The following is a 20,029-nucleotide window of genomic DNA, read 5'->3' as shown; positions in this document are numbered from 1 at the left end:
ATATAGTGAGTTGGCTCATGTTTACAAATGTAGTGTAGATGGACACACATCTGTCTTGTGCTCCTTTGGCGTCAAAACGTGGCCATAAGTAACACTTATGCGATTCTATTACTCCTATAATATACTCAGGACATTCAATAATTGTCATTTCTTGTCATATTGTACCATATAGGCTTCGGAGACATGCAAAACAAAATTCGATATTGCAGTTGAAATTTTATTTCTTCTAATACATAAAATGATTGACGTACCACATATATACCAAGGAATAACAAACTTCAACATTTCAGTTTAAATTGTATTTCATAAGTATTATAATATTTAGATGACAAACAGAAGTTGTCCATGCATCAAAAATACAATTCTAAACCAGGGTGTCAATTGCGAGTGAACATTAGAATATATGAATCATTTCTCTACGAAATGGAAAGTACTGTAAATTGTACGCCTCAGTATTGCAAGTATTGAATCTTGGTATCGTAACAGTTAAAGTGTATATTTTCTGACAAAGCCATTGTGCTAGATCGATTATTGGAACACACGCGATTAAACTTTATTCTTTAATGTTGAAAAAGGTTATTCATATATTGAACGACATGAGTTTTACTGCGTCTCATTATTTCCTTAACTGATTTAAACACTACAAGCTCCAGCACAAAAATGAACACATTATTCAATTGAATCATTTAAAATGACGACAAGAACAAGCCAGACATGAAGAAAAATGTCAAGTATGTTAACAAATTTCATATAAGATAATAGTCATGTATTGTATTATTATTAGATTTATGAGAGAAAGAACATTTCTTAAACAAGCACGATCAGAAACCAAAGTAAATAACACGTTGAATGTGTTCATTTGTGCGTGACTGCATCATGTTATTATTACATACCGTTACTGAACATTTTTGTTCGTTGCTAAAACAATTATCAAATACGTCCAATGTTGTGTAGTGGTTGAAAAAAGAATAAAGCTTCAAATAAATAAAGTGGCTGGATAAAAGACATAGAAGTACCCAAACATTATAGACATTATAACACGACAAGCATCTACAAGCAACCAAACCAAGTAAAGTAATGACACATTCTGGTGTTAAATTGGAATGTGATGACACATGTTTGCTGAAAAGAGCACATCGATACGAACCTCAGATACTTTGTAAAACAGTCCTATTGCTTTTTGTGAAAGGTAAAATCCATCGGTCAAAGCGTGCACATTATTCTAATAATCTACGAACAAGTAACAAGTAATGAACTCATTCAAGATATTGGGAAGGGTCCCACGAAGATTTCAGCGTCACGACGTGGGTATCCCCTTTTGTTTCCTGAAATATGTAACCAATGGTAAACATGCATGTTTCAATAATACATGAAATATGTAACCAATGGTAAACATGCATGTTTCAATAATACATGAACTATGTACGCAGGAATGGTCGAAACATAGTAAATCATTCTATAATTTGTCTATTTACAAATTTCAAAAAGATGCATATACCTGGCTTAATATGCTTATTTCTCCTGGAATGGCCTCCGACACATCATGATATGGTTGCATCCCAACCATTGCATTGAACTCTAACGCACTGAAACATATATGAATTAACATTACATTTGACAAACGTCATTTCATGATATGTTTTAGGCAAAGTAGGGACACTGAAGTCAATTTAACAGGAAAAAAATAAATAATACACAGATCAATATTCAATCAATTTCATTTCCACGTCTGCATAATGACGTTTAGCTAACACCAGATTAAACCCAATAATTTCATTGAGATAATTCTTCCATCCTCAAAGGCTGTTGTATTTCAAAAACAGATTTGATGTTGTCGGATGGAACACTTGTAGATCTGTTATCATGTCTCCTTTACACTTAAAGAATTAAAAATGTTATCCTCACCCGTCCCCAGTCACGTGCACTGCTGCGTCGGTAGGGGATATACCTGGTGCATACATTTTGTATGAAACTTTGTATTTCGATCCACCAAGGTGTTTGACTGACACTGGAATATCCAAGGATTGGATTCAGTTTAGATAATCCTTTCCTCATTCATGACAGGTGTCACGAGAGTCACAATCGAATAAGAGACCGCAATTTGTTGTGAAGAACATTTATGCTCCTTGTGTAAACGAGAAACCTATCTTTCTCGGTCAGCACCCTGTCCGTGCTCGTGGGTTTAACCAAAGTGGTAAGCGTCTGAGACCTGAATATATTCGGGCTTCCTCCCACATCTGTGATATAACTCGAATACTGTTCAAAACGGGGTTAAAACCAAATCACTCACTCACAAATAGCGTCAGTTACAGGACAGCAAATAGTTACAAACACGTATTTACAAAACCTGATAGCCTCATGGAAGATTTCAAATTAATCAATATGACTGTTAATTTTAAAAAGTAATAACATGCAAAGATAAATAAATCCAAAGCACCTGTTGGTCTGTCTGTCATTCTTGCTTCCAACACTTGTGCTAAAAGGTAAAGCTTCCATACAGTACAATCTATACACATTAATATACGCGAAACAGTCTGCATTGATATTTGCAAGCCATGTTATAAATATAAATTTCCATGTTGTGTAAAAGGTATTCATCAATATCGTCCTGCATGACATCATATATTTCCAACAAAATCACAAATAATATACTTGTAGATTCTTTATACAAGACAATCCGAGGTTCCACCCATATAGAGCCATCATGTCGTGTTTCATAGCCTGGTTAAGTCAGTTTTTACAGTATAGTGGTAAAATATTATGTACAATTTAATAAGCATTTATCAGTCATTGTTAGTAGAAGTGTTGTAATGCTATGAAAAACACAAGGTATTATCTCAATGTCTCATACAGGCACGCACACACATTTGCACATGTACTGTACCTGTTTTCGAAGTGTATTTGGTGATCTACCGCTGATGGTCTGACGTCTAAACAGGGTGGCTGTCACTCTATAGGCTAGTGTTTGCAGGGAATGAGCAGCTACAGGGCTAATGGAAAATAACATACCCACAGTCAAACCTTCCTCGGGAATATTATCTAACGTTAAAGTGAAATGATTTATATGTAATTACAGTCGACAATTTTGAACTTTAATTCTCTTTTATTCGCAAAGGATAATACATTTTCACAAACCTTCTTAAACTTGAACTACAAAAGGGAACCAACATTTGGTCATCAGTGTATTCAGACATAAACCAAATATGGCCTTTTCAAACGTATTCATCTCCACGCCCACTGAATGCCGTCTATATTTGGTGCCACTGCGTTTGGCACAAGTGATCGCTTTGTGTATAATCAATGAATCCATAAATCACCTTTTGTCACATGCGAGCTACCCGTATACTGATATGAGTCGTCCTGACCTCCCTAGATGACAAGCCCTTCTGAAATAAAGCCAACTTGCATTTTATCTTAGGTTTTTTATCAATCCATATTTAAAAGTTTCACACTTCAGATCGGATTTCATGGTGGTTAAACATAATGTCTGTGATAAAACGAATGTAGGACATTTAGTGTTAGAAGCTTTCTCAGTTTTGAAGTTTAGCAATTTCTTGTTCCATTAGTAACTGAACAGAGTAAACTGAACATTCCTATAAATGGGTCTTTAAGGAATGCTTTAATTGGTTGTTCCTCGGTGTTTTCTCAATGTTTTCTCAATTCTTTCTCGGTGTTTTCTCAGTGTTTGCACAGTGTCCCGTACCACCCCTTCTTTTTCTGAGAAACATCTACAATGTCTGTTAAAATATTGACTTGTAGCGTATTTGAATAACAAACCCCAGGAACTTGACTCACGGGGTTTTGCACCTTGAAAGGTGATGTTGACGAACAACTGCCGATGATAGACAAAACTGTGTGCTCAAACAATAATTTTGTACTACCAGATATACAGTTAGGGACAGATTCTGGTATGCACCAGGGCGTAACTGCAGGGTCAGAGGGTGTGAAAGTAAACATGTTCACAATGTGTTCACAATGTCTCTGTCACTGTGATGCATACCAGAGACAAACGACAATGATCGACAGTGCCCTTGTCTTGAAGGGTGGTAAATATGTGAAAGGTATATACATTGTGTATGATGTAGTATATCATCATGCCATTCTGGCAAATTCAATCAGGGGGCACATGGGGCCCAGTCGTCTAAAGTAGCAGTAATGACATGATATTTTATAGATAACTTCATAATATATCCGGGGGCACAGCTGGCCCAGTCGTCTAAGGCGCTGCGATTCGTTGTGCAGAGTTGCATCCCTTGGGCATGCCAGAAACCTATGATTGTCGGTTTGAATCCCGGTTCGTCTCGATTATGTTTCTAGGTTTGTCAGCACCATACCCGTGCACCTGGGTTTCACCGAAGTAGTAAACGTCTGTGACCTGCATCACTTCGGGCTTTCCTCTCACATTAAGCTGACACGCCGTGATATAACTGGAACACTGTTAAAAGCGTCGTTAAACCAAGATCACTCACTAATTCAATCATCAATATAAACATACAATACATAAGGTAGAAATGTAATGGCACATTACACCGAGACTACCCCTTGCACTTTACACGAGTCAGATTCTGGCCGTTCTGTACCTGTTGCAGTCGACCACCTAGAGACCGGTGAAGTCTTTATTATGTATTGGCTCCGTGATACTGCTGAAAGGCTGTAGACTTCGTTGTAAAAGTACATTCACTCACTATGTACAGTTATAGGTACAACAACAATGCGTGAATGTGAGGCTTCTGATATTGATAAATTGTTGATAACTGATAACTGGATGCCTTCAGTCCACCACAGTCCTCATCCATGATTTAATGTCCTTTACTCGTATAGGCTCAAATGGAGCGGTGAAAATATATAGTGCATAGTGCAGAGAATTGATATACTTGGAACTCACCAATTAGTTCGAGACAGATCTCTCTCTCGCTCTCTCTCTCTCTCACTCTCTCTCTCTCTCTCTCTCTCACTCTCACTCTCTCTCTCTCGCTCTCTCTCTCTCACTCTCTCTCTCACTCTCTCTCTCTCTCTCTCTCTCTCTCTCTCTCTCGCAAAGAAGTCATGTATTTTTAAATGCAACATTCACGGGATGCATACCATTTTTCACGGAATGCATATAATTTAAAATCTTTGTTTAGTTTCACTGTTTAATTGAGATCCAAAGTTACATTTTCTCAAAAACTGTCCTATGCTAGTATTATTTTTATATATAACATAAGTGAACATATGTATATAAATGTGTGCTTTGATATAAACTATAAGAGTAGACGGACATACATCTGTCTTATGTTTTATGACGTCAAAACGTGGACCTAATTTGTGCTTATTTGATTCTATTACTCCTATTAAGCATGGCACCATTGCCAACAACACAATATTTGTATAAAAAAGCTTGACACAGAACAGTTAATACTTGTCCTTTCTTATCAACTTGAACACATTTTGTCGCATATAAGCTTCTGAGACATATGCATAACACAACTCGATATTGCAGTTGACATTTTATTTCTTCTTATACACATAATGGTTGACGTACCACATATATACCAAGGAAAAACCAACTTCAACATTGCAGTGTAAATTTTATTTCAGAAGTGTTATTATATTTAAATCACAAACAGAAGTTGACCATGCATCCAGAGTACAATTCACAACCAGGGTGTTAATTGCGAGTACTCCAGGTGACCAACCGTTTATACAGTACAGTGGTGAAAGGTTATGTGAAATCGAAACAGCCTTAGTCAATCAATCAATTTGGTAGAAGTGATGTAACTTGGTAACTATGATGTATTTGGTGATCCAACCCTGACGCTTTAAAACCGTCTGACGTTCAAACAGGGTGCCTGTCTCTTGATAGACTTGTATTTCTAGGAAACAAGTACACACGGGGCTGACGAAAAATAACATACCCATGGACAAACCTTGGTAACCATGAACTTCAATTCAATTCGCAAAAGATATTAAATACATTTTCACAACCCTTGTTACACTTGAATTACAAAAGAGAATGTTAGGTCATCAGTCATCAGTGTATTCTGATATGGTCAGGGAAAACGTATTCGTCTTTATGCCCACTGAATATGGTCTATATTTAGTGCCACTGGTTTGGCACGAGTGATCGCTTTGTGTATAATCAATGGCTGCATGTGTGCTTTACACTGTTAAGAGTCTTAATTATTTCGTTCACAGTTGACAGTATTGCAATGCTTGACAAAATCCTTTTCGTGTGTTTTTGTGAATCTTTTGTGAATAGATATAACGAACTAACTTTTTAGTCCCAACTATTTGCTGTAGTTATACTATATATATGTTTATAAAGAATTACGGTTATAACGAACTAAAATTTGTAGTCCCTTTGAGTTCGTTATAACCGTAAGTTACTGTATATAAAGCGTGTACACATGTTCCCTTGTCTGTGAAGGTGAGCAACCACCTGGTATCATCACTATCCTATGCTTATGATATAACCAGAATGGCACAATGGACTCTGCATTGAGCAGAGATGCTATGGCTATAGAAAGGGCTTTGTAGTTAATATTTTCGTACACTGGTATCGTTTTAAGATAGTTATATCCATGGGATAATAAAGCCCCATCTACATATGTATATATGTCTATTTCTTTTGTATATGTGCAGGATGTCTTAGCATAATGATAAATAAGTGCATAATCCACTTTGACGTTTTGTGTTAGCTGACAAATACTTTGAAGATTTACTGTTTGTAAAAGTAGTAAGAAATATGAATAGGGTTTGCATCTGCTAGGTATTTTCAATACACGTAATTCTAATCAACTTTACAATTTTACATTATTTTTTTGTACTTTTATATCCTTTAGTTTTGTACATAAACCACCCAATATGTACTATATGTGCACCAATCGGCTACTCAGCTAACATTACAGTAGCCACACTGAATATTGGTAGTATATAATAACTAACCAATTCGTTGTGTCGAACGTGGATGTGTCGAATTCCGGATTGTCTAGAAATCACCTTCCGGTCCCAGGGAATTCATTTTATATTTTTCATCATTTATACTCGGATATGTCGCTATGGATGTCTCGAATTCCCGCTTGTCTCGAACTCATTGGAGAGTTCCAGGTATATATCCATATCCTTTTTATATGATATTGTCTAATTTAAGTTTACTTCTCACTGGCATGCTTTGTCTTATTCATTCAACGAATACGTTGATCGTATTGTGCTTGCAATTTTTAATGATACTTCAACTGGTAAAGAAGTGATGCTTTTCTTAGTGCAACATTTACGGGGTGCATATTATTGTTCTCAGAATGCATATAATTTAAAATCTTTGGGTTCATTGTTGATTTGAGGTCCAAAATAATATTCACGCTAAAATATCAGGTATCAACTATTTTATAGCATATTTTGCCCAACAATAATACATGCAAAATATAATCACGGCAACGTCTAAGTCTGCGAGAGAAGTGTTTAGGTTGATAACAGAAATGTTTTTTTATGGGTTGTGTTTTGTACTTTGTTGTGGTAACCATTGATTTGCGTGTTGAATGTATAGACACACTTCATGATGGCCCTTGCCAGAGTACACAAATACAAATGCAACGCACCTATTTCACCACTGCACTGTTGTGCTTATGTGATACACCGTTAGCATATAGTGAGTGCACTCACGTATATATATATATATATATATATATATATATATGGACTCATGTATATATATATATATACATGAGTCCACTCATATATATATATATATATATATATATGTGTGTGTGTGTGTGTGTGTGTGTGTGCGCTTTGATATGAACGATAAGGATAGACAGTCTTGTGCTCCTTTCGCGTTACTGCGTTGACCTAAATTATGCTTATATGCTCCTATGGGCAAGGTACCAATGGCAACAACACAATATTTGAATAACACGGACTGACTCAGATCAATGAATACGTGTCCATAGTTATCAACTTTAACATATTTTGTACCATATAAGCTACGGGAGACATAATTATACAAAACACAATTTTGGTTTTGCAGTTGAAATTTTATTTCTTCTGATAGACATAATGATTGACGTACCACATATATACCAAAAAATAACCAACTTCAACATTGCAGTGCAAATTTTATTTTGTAAGTTTCAATGATATTTAGATCACAAACAGAAGTAGACCATGCATCAAGACACAACTAGGGTGTCAATTGCGAGTATATCCAGGTGAACATTAGAAAACGTGAATAATTTTGCAACTCAACTGTAAAGTACAGTTTAAAAATTGTACTCCTTAGTATTGCAATTATCGCATCCAGATATCGGGACGGTTAAAGTGTATATTTCAGGCAAGGCCATTGTGCTAGATCGATCACTGGAACACACTGGACTAAAAGTTCTTCTTTTATGTTTAAATAGGTTATTAATATAAAGAACAACATTATATTTTTTACGAGTGACCTTTCCGTTAACTGATCTCAACGGTAGAAGCTTCAGCTTAAAATTGAACAAATCGAGAGCATGGCTAGTTATCAATTACGAAAGTATCAAGTGTGTAAACATAAATTTAATAGAAAGAATACTGACATTTTATAAGAGAAGCAAACAGGAAAAACAACCAAGCCAAAGTAAATAATACTTTGCATTTGTTTATTTGCGTTTGACAGTATCATGGTGCTATCACTACCATAACTAAACAATTTTGTTCGTTGCTAAGGGATTTATCAAATATATCCAATACTTGTAAAGCTTATAGCTTATGCTATATAAAGTAGCAGGATTAAATACATTAAAGTACCACAACAAGACAGACTTGTTGTACAATTAACACACAAGACAAACATTTGCAAGCAACTGAGCTGCATGAGATAATGACATAATCTGGTGTTAAATTAGAATGTGATGATGTTGTACTTCATACATTTTGCATAAAAGAGCAGATCGATACGAACCTCAAGCGGTCAGTACAAATTAGTCCTATCGCAATTTGTGAAAGGTCAAATCCATTGGTCACAGTATGCACATTATTCCAATAATCCACGATAAATTCATCCATGAACTCATTGGAAGTATTTGGTAGGATCGGACGAACAAATCACCGTCACAACGTGGGTATCTCCTTTGGTTTTCTGAAACATACAACCGATGTTAAACATGCATGATGACAGTAATACATGATAGCAATGTGTAGGAATGATCAAAACATAGTAAATTATACCATTATTTTTCTTCTTACTTGTTCAAAATATGATCCATATGTTACAGTTACAGTCAATGTCTATGATTAGGCAATATGTATTTACAACTGAACATTTCAGTAAATATGTAAATTGACTGATTCACTCGGGCATTATACCTGATTTATAATGCGTATCCCTCCTGGAATGGGTTGCGATACATCATGATAGTGTTGGGACCCAACCTCTGCATTGAACTCTAACGCACTAAAACAAATGAATTTATTAAGATTACATTTCATAAACAACTGTCCTATAATGATATCTATTGGACCAAATCGGGACATTGAACTTAAATACACTGTAAAATAAGATTCAATCAGCAGATCTAATTATAATTCATCGCCAATTTTCATTTCCTTGTGCGCGTGGTTAGGTTTAGGGTTGCTGTATAGTAACACTATATATTAATCTTTGGGGTAGGAGAAAAGATCGATGTACGATAAACAAATGCAATTCCTTAAATCTGTCACAGCACCATCCCGCACCTCCATTAAACCACATTCACTCGCTCAATCACACACCATCTTCAACTTTATAGAGACTTTTGCCTTCAGTGGAGAGATTTTTTCAGGAATTAAAGCTTACCTGCCCCCTGTAGCACTTGCGCTTGGAGACTTTCCATTTGGTGAATACATTTGGTATGAAATTTCGTATTTCGATGCACCAACGCTTTTGACACTCACTGAAACCAAAGGTTTGACAAATGTTGGCTAATCCCTTCCTCGTGTATGACACTGACATCGACAAGTACACAACAACAGACAGTTTTAAACACATATATAGAAGCAGGTACAAGGTTATCGTAGTTTCTTGTTGAGTCAATATTATTTAATATTTTGCTTGCAGTACATATGTACAGAAATACAACTAACCGTTTGGTCTGTCTGTCATTCTTGATTCCCGCTCTTGAGCTAAAAGTAAATAGCATATATACATCAAGTTATAAATACAATAAGTTATGCACGTATCGATAGTTAATAAGCCACCATATGGAAAGAGTCAGAATATTCCGGTATGACATTTTCTGTTTTCTACATTACCACACTATATATACATGCTTTGACTAACCGATTTCCAACCATCTACAGCCACACTGACTTAGTTAAATAGATTGATACAGTAAAATGGTAAAACTAATTGCAAATATGTAATCAGCATTAATCAGTCGATGTTACTAGAAGCAGTTTAACACTGCACAGCACAAATTGCAGTCCAAATCTCTCATACAGGTATGCCTACTCTTTTGCAGACCTCCAACTGTCTCCTCAATTACAATACCTGTTTCAAAGACAGTTTGCTGATTTCACGCTGACAGTGTGACACGGACTGACCTTCAAACAGCATGCCTGTCTTTTTATAGGCTAGTGTTTCCAGGAACCAAGCAGACACAGGGATAATGTAAAATAACATACTCACGGACAAACCTTTATGACGAATATTATTTGGCGTGAGAGCATAATAATTCGAATGTAAATTTAGTTGACAATTTCGAACTTCAGTTCTCGTTTCCGTGCTACAAAGTTACATTGAATACATATCTTAACACTTCTAATTACATAAAAAAATAACTTATTTTTGATAATCAGTGTAGTTTTGACAGCGATGGTCGTGATAAACATGTTTATCTTCACGCCCACTGAATGACTATATTTTGCGGCACTGCATATGACACGAGTGATCTCGTCGTTTGTAATCAATGAATGCATTAATCTACCGTGAAGTCGCATGCACGGTATCCATACAGTGATATGCGTTGTGTTTTTTTCTTCTGTATAGCTAGCACATCTGGAATCAACCCACTATACATGCTGATCTGATGTTTATGAACTGTTTCAACGATATTGGAGCTTAAATTGAAATATCAATCTTTAGACATTTGTCACTCGGATCTCAAGGCAGTTAAAGTATAATGGCTGTGATGAAAGAGACGTATGTTTTATATTGTCAGAAACGTCTCACGTCAGATGATCAAGGTTGTTTAGCATTGTAGGGATTGAGCACTTGATTGCCAACGAAAACATCAAATGCAAAGTAAACGGATAATGCACTGTACATATCAATGGGCCTTCACTAAATGTGGATGGTTCCTGTTGCAATGAACAAATGACCCGGTCAAGTCTCGATTGTTTGTTGGCTCCTTGAAAGAAGATGTCCATGTGAAAGAGTATTCACTCACTTACAGCTGTAGGTGGCAATACTAATGCGTGAATGTAAAACTTGCAATTGATGAACTGTTTTAACTGATAACTGGATGCTTATAGTCCGCATCCAACCCTTCCCAAACAGACACGCAACGTATAGGGAATAATTTGGTCGATGCTTGTCATGACAACGACGAATAACATTGAATCAGGTCATGATCAAACTCAACATACTTTAATGCAATTATAACCTAGTGAGTGTTAAAAGGTTGGAGAATGAATTCTGAAAATACTCTTAAACATGTATTCATTGCTCAATGATTCTGAATAACGTTTATGTATAAATATTGAATCACAGGAGACTCAAAAGTCTAATTCAGACCACATGGGAATTCCAGGAAATCCGCTACGTGCTGAATTCACCCACATTATATATATGGTGTTATGTCACCAAGACCTGCCGTGCATGTTGTCTGACTCATGCTGTTGTGATGTCAGATTCTATCGATATGCTTCCAATAGCACGTGAGTCAAGTCATAACATGAAACACATTTTTTTAGCCATGTTCAGCGGTACTTCTATATTGATCAGTGTATGGGTTTGTGTATGACATTGTGGGTTTCAGTGTTGTAGTTATGGCACTCTGGTTAGACTGGTCGTCAAGACACAACGGTAGCTATTCTAAGTGCGTGACGAAAGTTGAAATCTATACATGTGTATCACCAATCTGGATTTACTGGTGTACTCTATCAATAGTACAGTGGATATGTGGAATATAACTTAACCGTGTGCTCTTTGTCATAAAATCATGGTTATTTGCACAATGATTGATCATTATGTGGCAATGTTTTCAGAGTCGGAGCCACTTTATTGTCTATTTCCATAGGTCATGGCGGCCATTTTCCAAACTGGCCAGCAGATATATATTTATCCTTTACAGGCAAAGATTCTCTTAATATATCTCAATACTCATTTAGAGTACAAGATTATTTTTTATGTTATTTAAAAGCTTATTTGAGCTAGGCTATGTGTATTAGCCGAGGGTTTAGTTATTTATCAAAAAGTTAACAGTGTTCTTTATATTTATGTTTATTCTACCACCAAATGTGAAATATAAGTACATGGAATGTTTTCTTACAATTAATTATATTACAGTCGTTGCATTGGCATGTTAATAGTATTACATTAAAAGAATATCAACATGTTCCATAAGAAACTTGTCTCTATGTCACACCAACCTATTTCGTCCTCAATGTATTTCATTATTTCGTTCACAGTTGCCAGTATTGTAATATTCAACAAAATAATTTTTGTTCTGTTTTTTTGTGAGTTGTTTATATACGTGACCATGAATTTCAAGATGATAACTGGCCGCTTGAAAGTACAAAACAATGTGTAGATACCATCTTGGCTCTTGGACTTTCCGACTCATATGCGAGGGTACTGGGCATCTCAACAAAGATTGAGCACAGTATCTGTGAACAGTATCAAAGAAAAGAGGTTCTGTGTCCCCTAAATCTTCGACTAGGCATAATCATGACTTCAGCAGTTGATAACATTGACAACAACACTAGCTCATCGACTGTTCCAAAATGTAAAGAGCCAGAATGATGGAACTGATCGCAGACTCATCTGGGAACTTTCACCAGGAGCAGGATCCGTTTCAGAGTTGATAGGGTATTACAAAAGTGTTCCTCCAGTGATCTGGAAGAAAGTAGATGTTCAAGACAAGAACCTAGCTTACAAAGCCTACAGTTTACCCTAATTTCACAAGCCATGATCTCTGTCAGTCAATGGATGTGATTACGAAAGCTGTGGATCATGTTAATGTTCCAGTCATTACCGTCGATCTGCCCTTCTACACAGTTGCCAATGGAAATGGCCTGAATACTGTGGACTGAAAAGCTTGTTATCCATCTTGGGGGAAGCATATTGGGATTGTAGATGACAGTGACTGGTAGGAAAAGCAGTGGATAGGTGGAAGCACTTGCTCAATCCAATGTACCTTCATCGGGTACTGCAGATTTATTTCTGAAGGTTTCCTCAGTAACTGGGACCTGGCATGCACACTAAGTGGCTTCCTGTTATTTGAAGAATTTAATGAAAGAGGCTTATATGCAGTACACTAACTTCTACACCACAAGGGGCCAAAGGTGATACATACTTGGTATGCTGATAGAAATACAGTCCTCATATCCAATATGGGGTACATCACTGCAATTAGGACAACTACAGTTTGGTGAAATCATTCAGGGAAGCAAACTTTGTCCTCTACATCAACTGCCTGACAAAACTGATACCTTGGGTTTTTTTCTTTGCTCACATGAACCATGCTAGATGGCTGTCATTTATGTACGAGACATGATCTATTTGCAAAAGACCCATCTGAATATTCAGAAGGAATTTCAGAAATGCAATTTTAAAGTTCAAAAGACAAGACATGTATTTTCAACATAACAAAGGATCATGCGCATGGACACAATAATGGAGCTATGAAGGTCGGCAAATTGTTGGTCTCACACAAAACCCTCAGGCTTTCAAACGTTGATACGAGATTGCTCGAATGACTACTGAGTTTAAAGCACCCCTAGAAGGTAGACACAGGCGAATATTTTGGCGATGTTTTGGGAAGGTCTACTTGATTACAACACTTGCACTGACAGGTAGCTGACACATGTACTACAAGCTATATATAATATAACATATCAACGTCACCATAGATAGTGTTTAGGCAATCATATACAAACTTGAATATGTCAGTATTTTCCGGAGTGATATTTTTATATTTTTTACGTTATCACAAATAAAATAGGTGCTTTATCCAAGTTGACTATCAGATTCTCTACCCATCAACAGCCAACATGTCAACTGAATACAACACTTCATCAACAAGTGATGTATTACCGTGAAAAGCACGATGTATCGTCCACATGTCCCATAAATGTATGCATGCATATTTCCTGACCTACAAATGTCTGCTTTAATACCATACCTGTTTCCGAAGCGTACTGTTCATATAGCTCTGACGATTTGAAACGGTCTGACGTCGTAATGCACTGCCTCTCTCTTTATAGGCTAACCTTTCAAGGAACCGAGCGGAGATGGGGCTAATGAAAAATCATCTGCCCATGAACAAACCTTCCTAAAGCTTATGTGAAAACAGCATGATTAGGATGATTTAAAGTTCAGTTGAGATTGTTATCTTCAATTCTCTTTCACTCGCAAAAAAAACAACAAATTAAATACATTTTCATAACCATTCGTAGACATGAATTACAAGAGAAGATGTTATATTTGATAATCAGTGTATTTTGTCCATCTAAGGTCATGGAGAAAGTAAAGACCCACTGGATATCTATATTTAGCGCCACTGCATTTTGCACAAGTGATCGCTTCGTGTATATCAGTGGATGATGCATAAATCTACCTTCAACACTCATGCTTCTGCCAAATGCACGCTACTTCTTCACTGATGAGCTGTGTGTACCTTCCCAGTATGGTATGCTCATCTGGAATGGACTTTGACTTTAAACGTTTTGGAGTACACACTCTTTTTCAGAATATTCACTCTTCAGATCGGATCTCAAGGTGTATAAAAAATGTTCCGGAAATTTCACACTTCAGATCCTGCTCCATGTAACATCAGTGAGAGATATTTAGTAACGTTTGGCCGTTGGTGAAAAGATCACATTGGAAAATGGAGAAAGTTTGTGTAAAATAATAGGAGGCCTATGCGTTGCATATACAAATGGAGTCTCCAGATCATGGTTCGTGAAGAGGTGTGGCCTGCCGAATACAATCTTATGAATGTATTTCGACTATCATTCCTGTCGAGAGGGCTGACAGAAAATGTTATATGGGCATTCTCTACAGTGAAATAAGAATAACAAACTCATTTCAATTCAAGTAATGTGTTTTGGTTGTTTTTTTAAACAATACTTCGTGTCAAAACAAGTGATATTCATTACTTAGTCACTGTAATTAATCATACAATGGATGCCGTTAACAAGCTTCTCTCTGGGCTAGTTTCATATTTTCTATATAGTATTTCGGGATAAACCATAAAGTGGACAATATATTTCATAATCTGCACTGCAACATGCCACTGGTACTACATTAAATATTTCCACATTTATGTATATTCGATATGTGTAAATGCAAAAAAAAGTTTTAGATAACATAACGCAGTCATGGTTGAATTGCTACAGAAAATTAAATATTGAAAAGGAAGGAAAATTAAACGCGACGTATAGGCGTAATGTTCATCAAATTTGACATTGATCAATTAAGAACCCTCGTATCGAAGCGAAACTCAATACGAATAATGAACATTTTGTTTATATTAATAAAGATTATATTAATATTCAACGAATATGATAGTATTATAATCAAAGACGTTGTAACTTACATAATACGACTCAAAATATCAAAACTTTAAACAGCTATCAACATATAACGATCTTTTTTCACAGTGTCCACAAGAGGTCTTACAATCGAGAGTGGTTATTCCCTGGCTTTGACGTTTGAAATTTACTTGAGCTGAGTCGATGTATGATGAAAGAACATTGGGCGTTCTGCCCCAGGCTCGCACCCATTGACCCCAAGCACGGAGGTAAAAGAATGACGTCACGCTAAAAATAGCTTAATAGCGTAGTACATTACAGGTTGTGTTGCAATCTGGGAAAACCCTGGCTTAAGATAGACCAACGGTTATACATTCAAACATAGCCTAATCAGTATAATTAAAACTATACAAAAGTATGTATGAAATTCCTTTAAAATAGAAAGGGTGCAATGTTGTCAGTTCTTCTATGTTTACATTAGTTGCATAGGTAAAAGAAGAATTGTTTTGTTACTGTAAACACGAGGACGAACTAGGTCACATAACAGTCTTCTCCACTGAAAGCAAATAGTTGTGTAAACAAACCTACGAGGAAGGCAGTCCTCTGTATCCACGGGTTAACATAAACACACAAGCACGTTTGTTATTGAAGGTAACCTAGGCCCGTCTCTGTAGTTTTGATAGGCTATGAAGTGGATAAACATATAAGCTCTATTTACATCGTGTGGGCTTCATTTCACGTGTAACCATGCCTGCTGACGGATGGAAAGCATATTTGTCTAGTATTTATTTGAATCCCAAACACCCAGCCTCCTTTTCTGGGCCTGTTAAGTTGTATCACATTGTGAAAAAGGAGGGGAAATTTGATATTAGTTTGCATCACATAAAGAAGTGGTTGACATCCCAAGATGCCTTTTCGCTTCAGCGACCTTTAAGATACAAGTTCAAGCGGAACAGAGTGGTGGCTTCAGGCCTCAATGCTCGATGGGATATTGACTTGGCTGATGTATCTAATATAGCCTCGGACAATGACGGTGTGAAATACTTACTCATAGCTATAAATGTATTTACACGTTTTCTGTGGGTTGAGCCCCTTAAAAATAAAACACCGGATGCGGTCATTAAGGCCTTGAAGAAGATATTTTCCCGCGCTACCCTGCCACAAATTATACGATCAGACAAAGGTCGAGAATTTGAAAATAAGAAAATGAGGTCTTATTTAAGAAACAAGGGCATCACTTACTATGCCACACAGAATGAAACCAAGGCTTCTTATGCCGAGAGAGTGATACGGACCCTCAAGACCACGATGTACAGATATTTCACCTACAAACAAACGTATCATTATTTGGATATTTTACAAGACCTCGTCCGGGATTATAACCACAGACCTCACAGATCATTGAATGAAAGATCACCCTCAAATATTAATCAAACGAATGAAGCTCTGGTATGGAAAGAACAATACATTGACACTTTGACGAGACCAGTCAAATCGAAAGCTGAAATCAAAAAGAAGTACATGAAGAAACCCTTTAAATTTAAAGTGGGCGATCAAGTGAGACTCTCTCATTTGAGACATACATTTCAAAGAGACTATCAAGAAAAATGGACTGAGGAAATCTTTATTATCAGAAGAAGGTTCTATCGTGATGGTATGCCTATCTATCTGTTGAAAGATATGGCTGATGATCCGGTTCACAGTTGGATCCCAGAAACTGATCTTCAGAGTATATAAGGGTCTTCCTCTTATTCCAGTGTCAGTTGCATTTCTATCGTCATGGAGTCCACATCGTGTCCTGATTGTGGGAGACAGTTCTCTAGAAATGATAATATGCATAGACATAGGAGACAGATGCATTCATATCCTCCTCCTCCTCCTGGAACCTCACCTCCTCCTCCTCTTCCTCCTCCTCCTCCTCCTCTGGGAACCTCACCTCCTCCTCCTCCTCCTCCTCCTCCCACGTCTCCCCCTCCTCCACCTCCTCCAGCACTAAAAGAACAGTTCTACTTTACCATTCCATCCAATACTGTGGTGGTGGGTCCAAGTGGAAGTGGCAAGACTATGTTTGTGTACAACATTTTACTACAGAATCGCATCCAACCTGTACCCAATAACATTATCTGGTGTTATATGGAGTGGCAGCCTCTGTATCAGATAATCAGTGAACAGTTACCCTATGTGACGTTTGTGAAGGGGATTCCTTACAACCTGCACGAGGATAACTATCTGGATGCACGGAATAACAACATGATTGTACTGGATGACCTCATGTCAGAGGCTAAAGATGATAAACGCATCTCCCAACTGTTCACCCGAACCTCTCACCATAAGAATGTCATTATTTTCTTACTGTTACAAAATCTGTTTCCCAGAGGTAAGGAGTCACGTGACATTGCTTTGAATTCTCATTACGTGACACTGTTTAATTCCCCTGTGGACAGACATCAAGTCAACTTGTTTGCCAGGCGCATCTATCCAAACAATGCTGTTCAGTTTATGTCTGTGTATAAAGAAGCTGTTGAAAAACCCTATGGCAATCTGACAATCGACTTGCGTCCTACTACCTTGGAATCAGGAAGACTACAACCTAATGTACTTGAAACAGTCATCACCCCACGGCCAATAAAAGAGGAGCAGGCTGTCAATCATTATCATTTGAAGCCAGACACCAGAAGAAATCACATCTCAGAAGTAGCCGCTCCAGTGGACAGTGAATCAGAGGACGACACTAGTGATACAACTATGCCTTCCTGTGACGAGTGTGGTATTGTGTTTGAAAATAATCATGACCTTCAGCGTCATGTCAGATCATGGTGCCCTGAGAATGGAGGGGGACCCCTAAGGAAACGAGTTAAAATGGAGACAGCTGATGAAAGCGATGTTCTACAGCCTACAATGACCTCTAAATTCAGTGATGCTGATAAAGAGTGGGAGGTGAAAGGCTTAGAATACATGTGGAAACACACTCTAAAGCACTGTCAAGACGATGTCTTTAAGAAGAAAGAGGAGTATGAAGATCAGGGGAAAAGTGAGAGATGGATTGAAAACAAGCTCAAGAAATGCTGGGAAGCTACCTTTCTAGATCGAATGTCAACAGCTATCCGATATGTGAGTTACTTTGGATATGGGCCCCTCTTCAAGCCTATCCTGGAGAAAATGAGAGCTATGGATCCCGATATTGATTCCAAAGGATTGTCTGCTAAAATCAACAAGTGGATGAAACCTGTTGTCAAAGACATTCTGTCTCATGTAGATCTTTCTGAGGCTGAAGATCTAGAGCGTGAACAGTCAGATGTTGATGATGATGATGACACAGACACTGAATAATCACTCCATGTACATTTTTACTGTTATTGTCTTAATGTTTGATTTTTGTGTTTTAATGAAATAAACCGTGTGTTAACAGTTTTACATTTCTGTCTGTTTTTCATTGGTAATTACATCAATCCTTGTGGTGAAACTGATACAGAATAGCTGTAGGATTATCATTGCAGTAAGAAATTCCCTCAGCAAGTGTTCAACAACAACATAAATAACAGAGCATCGACGTTTAATGTGTGTATTTATTCACATATAAGTCATTCAAAGGTGATACAACTGTACAACAAGCAACATAATGTTTTAATCACATAAAGTCCATAGACCCTCAGTAGTACAGTAAACGTTACCTTCCCCAGTTGCAATAAAACTATGTACTGTGTCAACATTGCTGTGAATGCTGTAACTGGGGGAAATGGTTCAGGTATTTACACTCGGTATTTACAACTGTGAGGTGACTGAATAATACCTCATAACAAATACATATGAAAGTTTAATTACATATGACATGCATACAGATGTAGATAAAATATAGGAAACATTTTACCAGGGATCGTTATATACAAACATACAATACAAGAACACTGAAGGCATGAAATGGTTCTTATGTAGTTAAAACACTTTACACATTGGTAGAAGGAATTTTATAGTGTCCATGAGCTAACGTATGAATCTTATCTTTCAAAACAAATCTTTTATCATCATAAGGGCTTAAACTGATTTTGTTTATACTGACAGTGTGGAGTTGATGGTAAAAGATTTGTTTTGAAAGATAAGATTCATACGTTAGCTCATGGACACTATAAAATTCCTTCTACCAATGTGTAAAGTGTTTTAACTACATAAGAACCATTTCATGCCTTCAGTGTTCTTGTATTGTATGTTTGTATATAACGATCCCTGGTAAAATGTTTCCTATATTTTATCTATATCTGTATGCATGTCATATGTAATTAAACTTTCATATGTATTTGTTATGAGGTATTATTCAGTCACCTCACAGTTGTAAATACCGAGTGTAAATACC

General features: G+C 36.9%; 1 long non-coding RNA gene across 1 annotated transcript in view; it reads right to left on the bottom strand.

Moving 5' to 3' along the window:
- Positions 1 to 229: 229 nt before the first annotated feature.
- Positions 230 to 20,029, bottom strand: part of LOC139441573 (uncharacterized) — a 395,726-nt gene continuing 375,926 nt past the window's right edge. The window contains exons 2-6 of the long non-coding RNA XR_011651625.1: positions 2,885 to 2,990; positions 2,438 to 2,476; positions 1,906 to 2,008; positions 1,499 to 1,586; positions 230 to 1,325 (exon numbers count right to left, since the gene is read on the bottom strand). This is a non-coding gene — a long non-coding RNA (uncharacterized lncRNA). The remainder of the gene's footprint in view (positions 1,326 to 1,498; positions 1,587 to 1,905; positions 2,009 to 2,437; positions 2,477 to 2,884; positions 2,991 to 20,029) is intronic.

This window comes from Haliotis cracherodii, unplaced genomic scaffold, assembly GCF_022045235.1.
Source record: "Haliotis cracherodii isolate W230 unplaced genomic scaffold, xgHalCrac1.p SCAF_41, whole genome shotgun sequence".
Taxonomy (NCBI): domain Eukaryota; kingdom Metazoa; phylum Mollusca; class Gastropoda; order Lepetellida; family Haliotidae; genus Haliotis; species Haliotis cracherodii.
The sequence above is the reverse complement of the archived record's forward strand: the minus strand, read 5'-3'. Positions and strand labels throughout refer to the sequence as shown.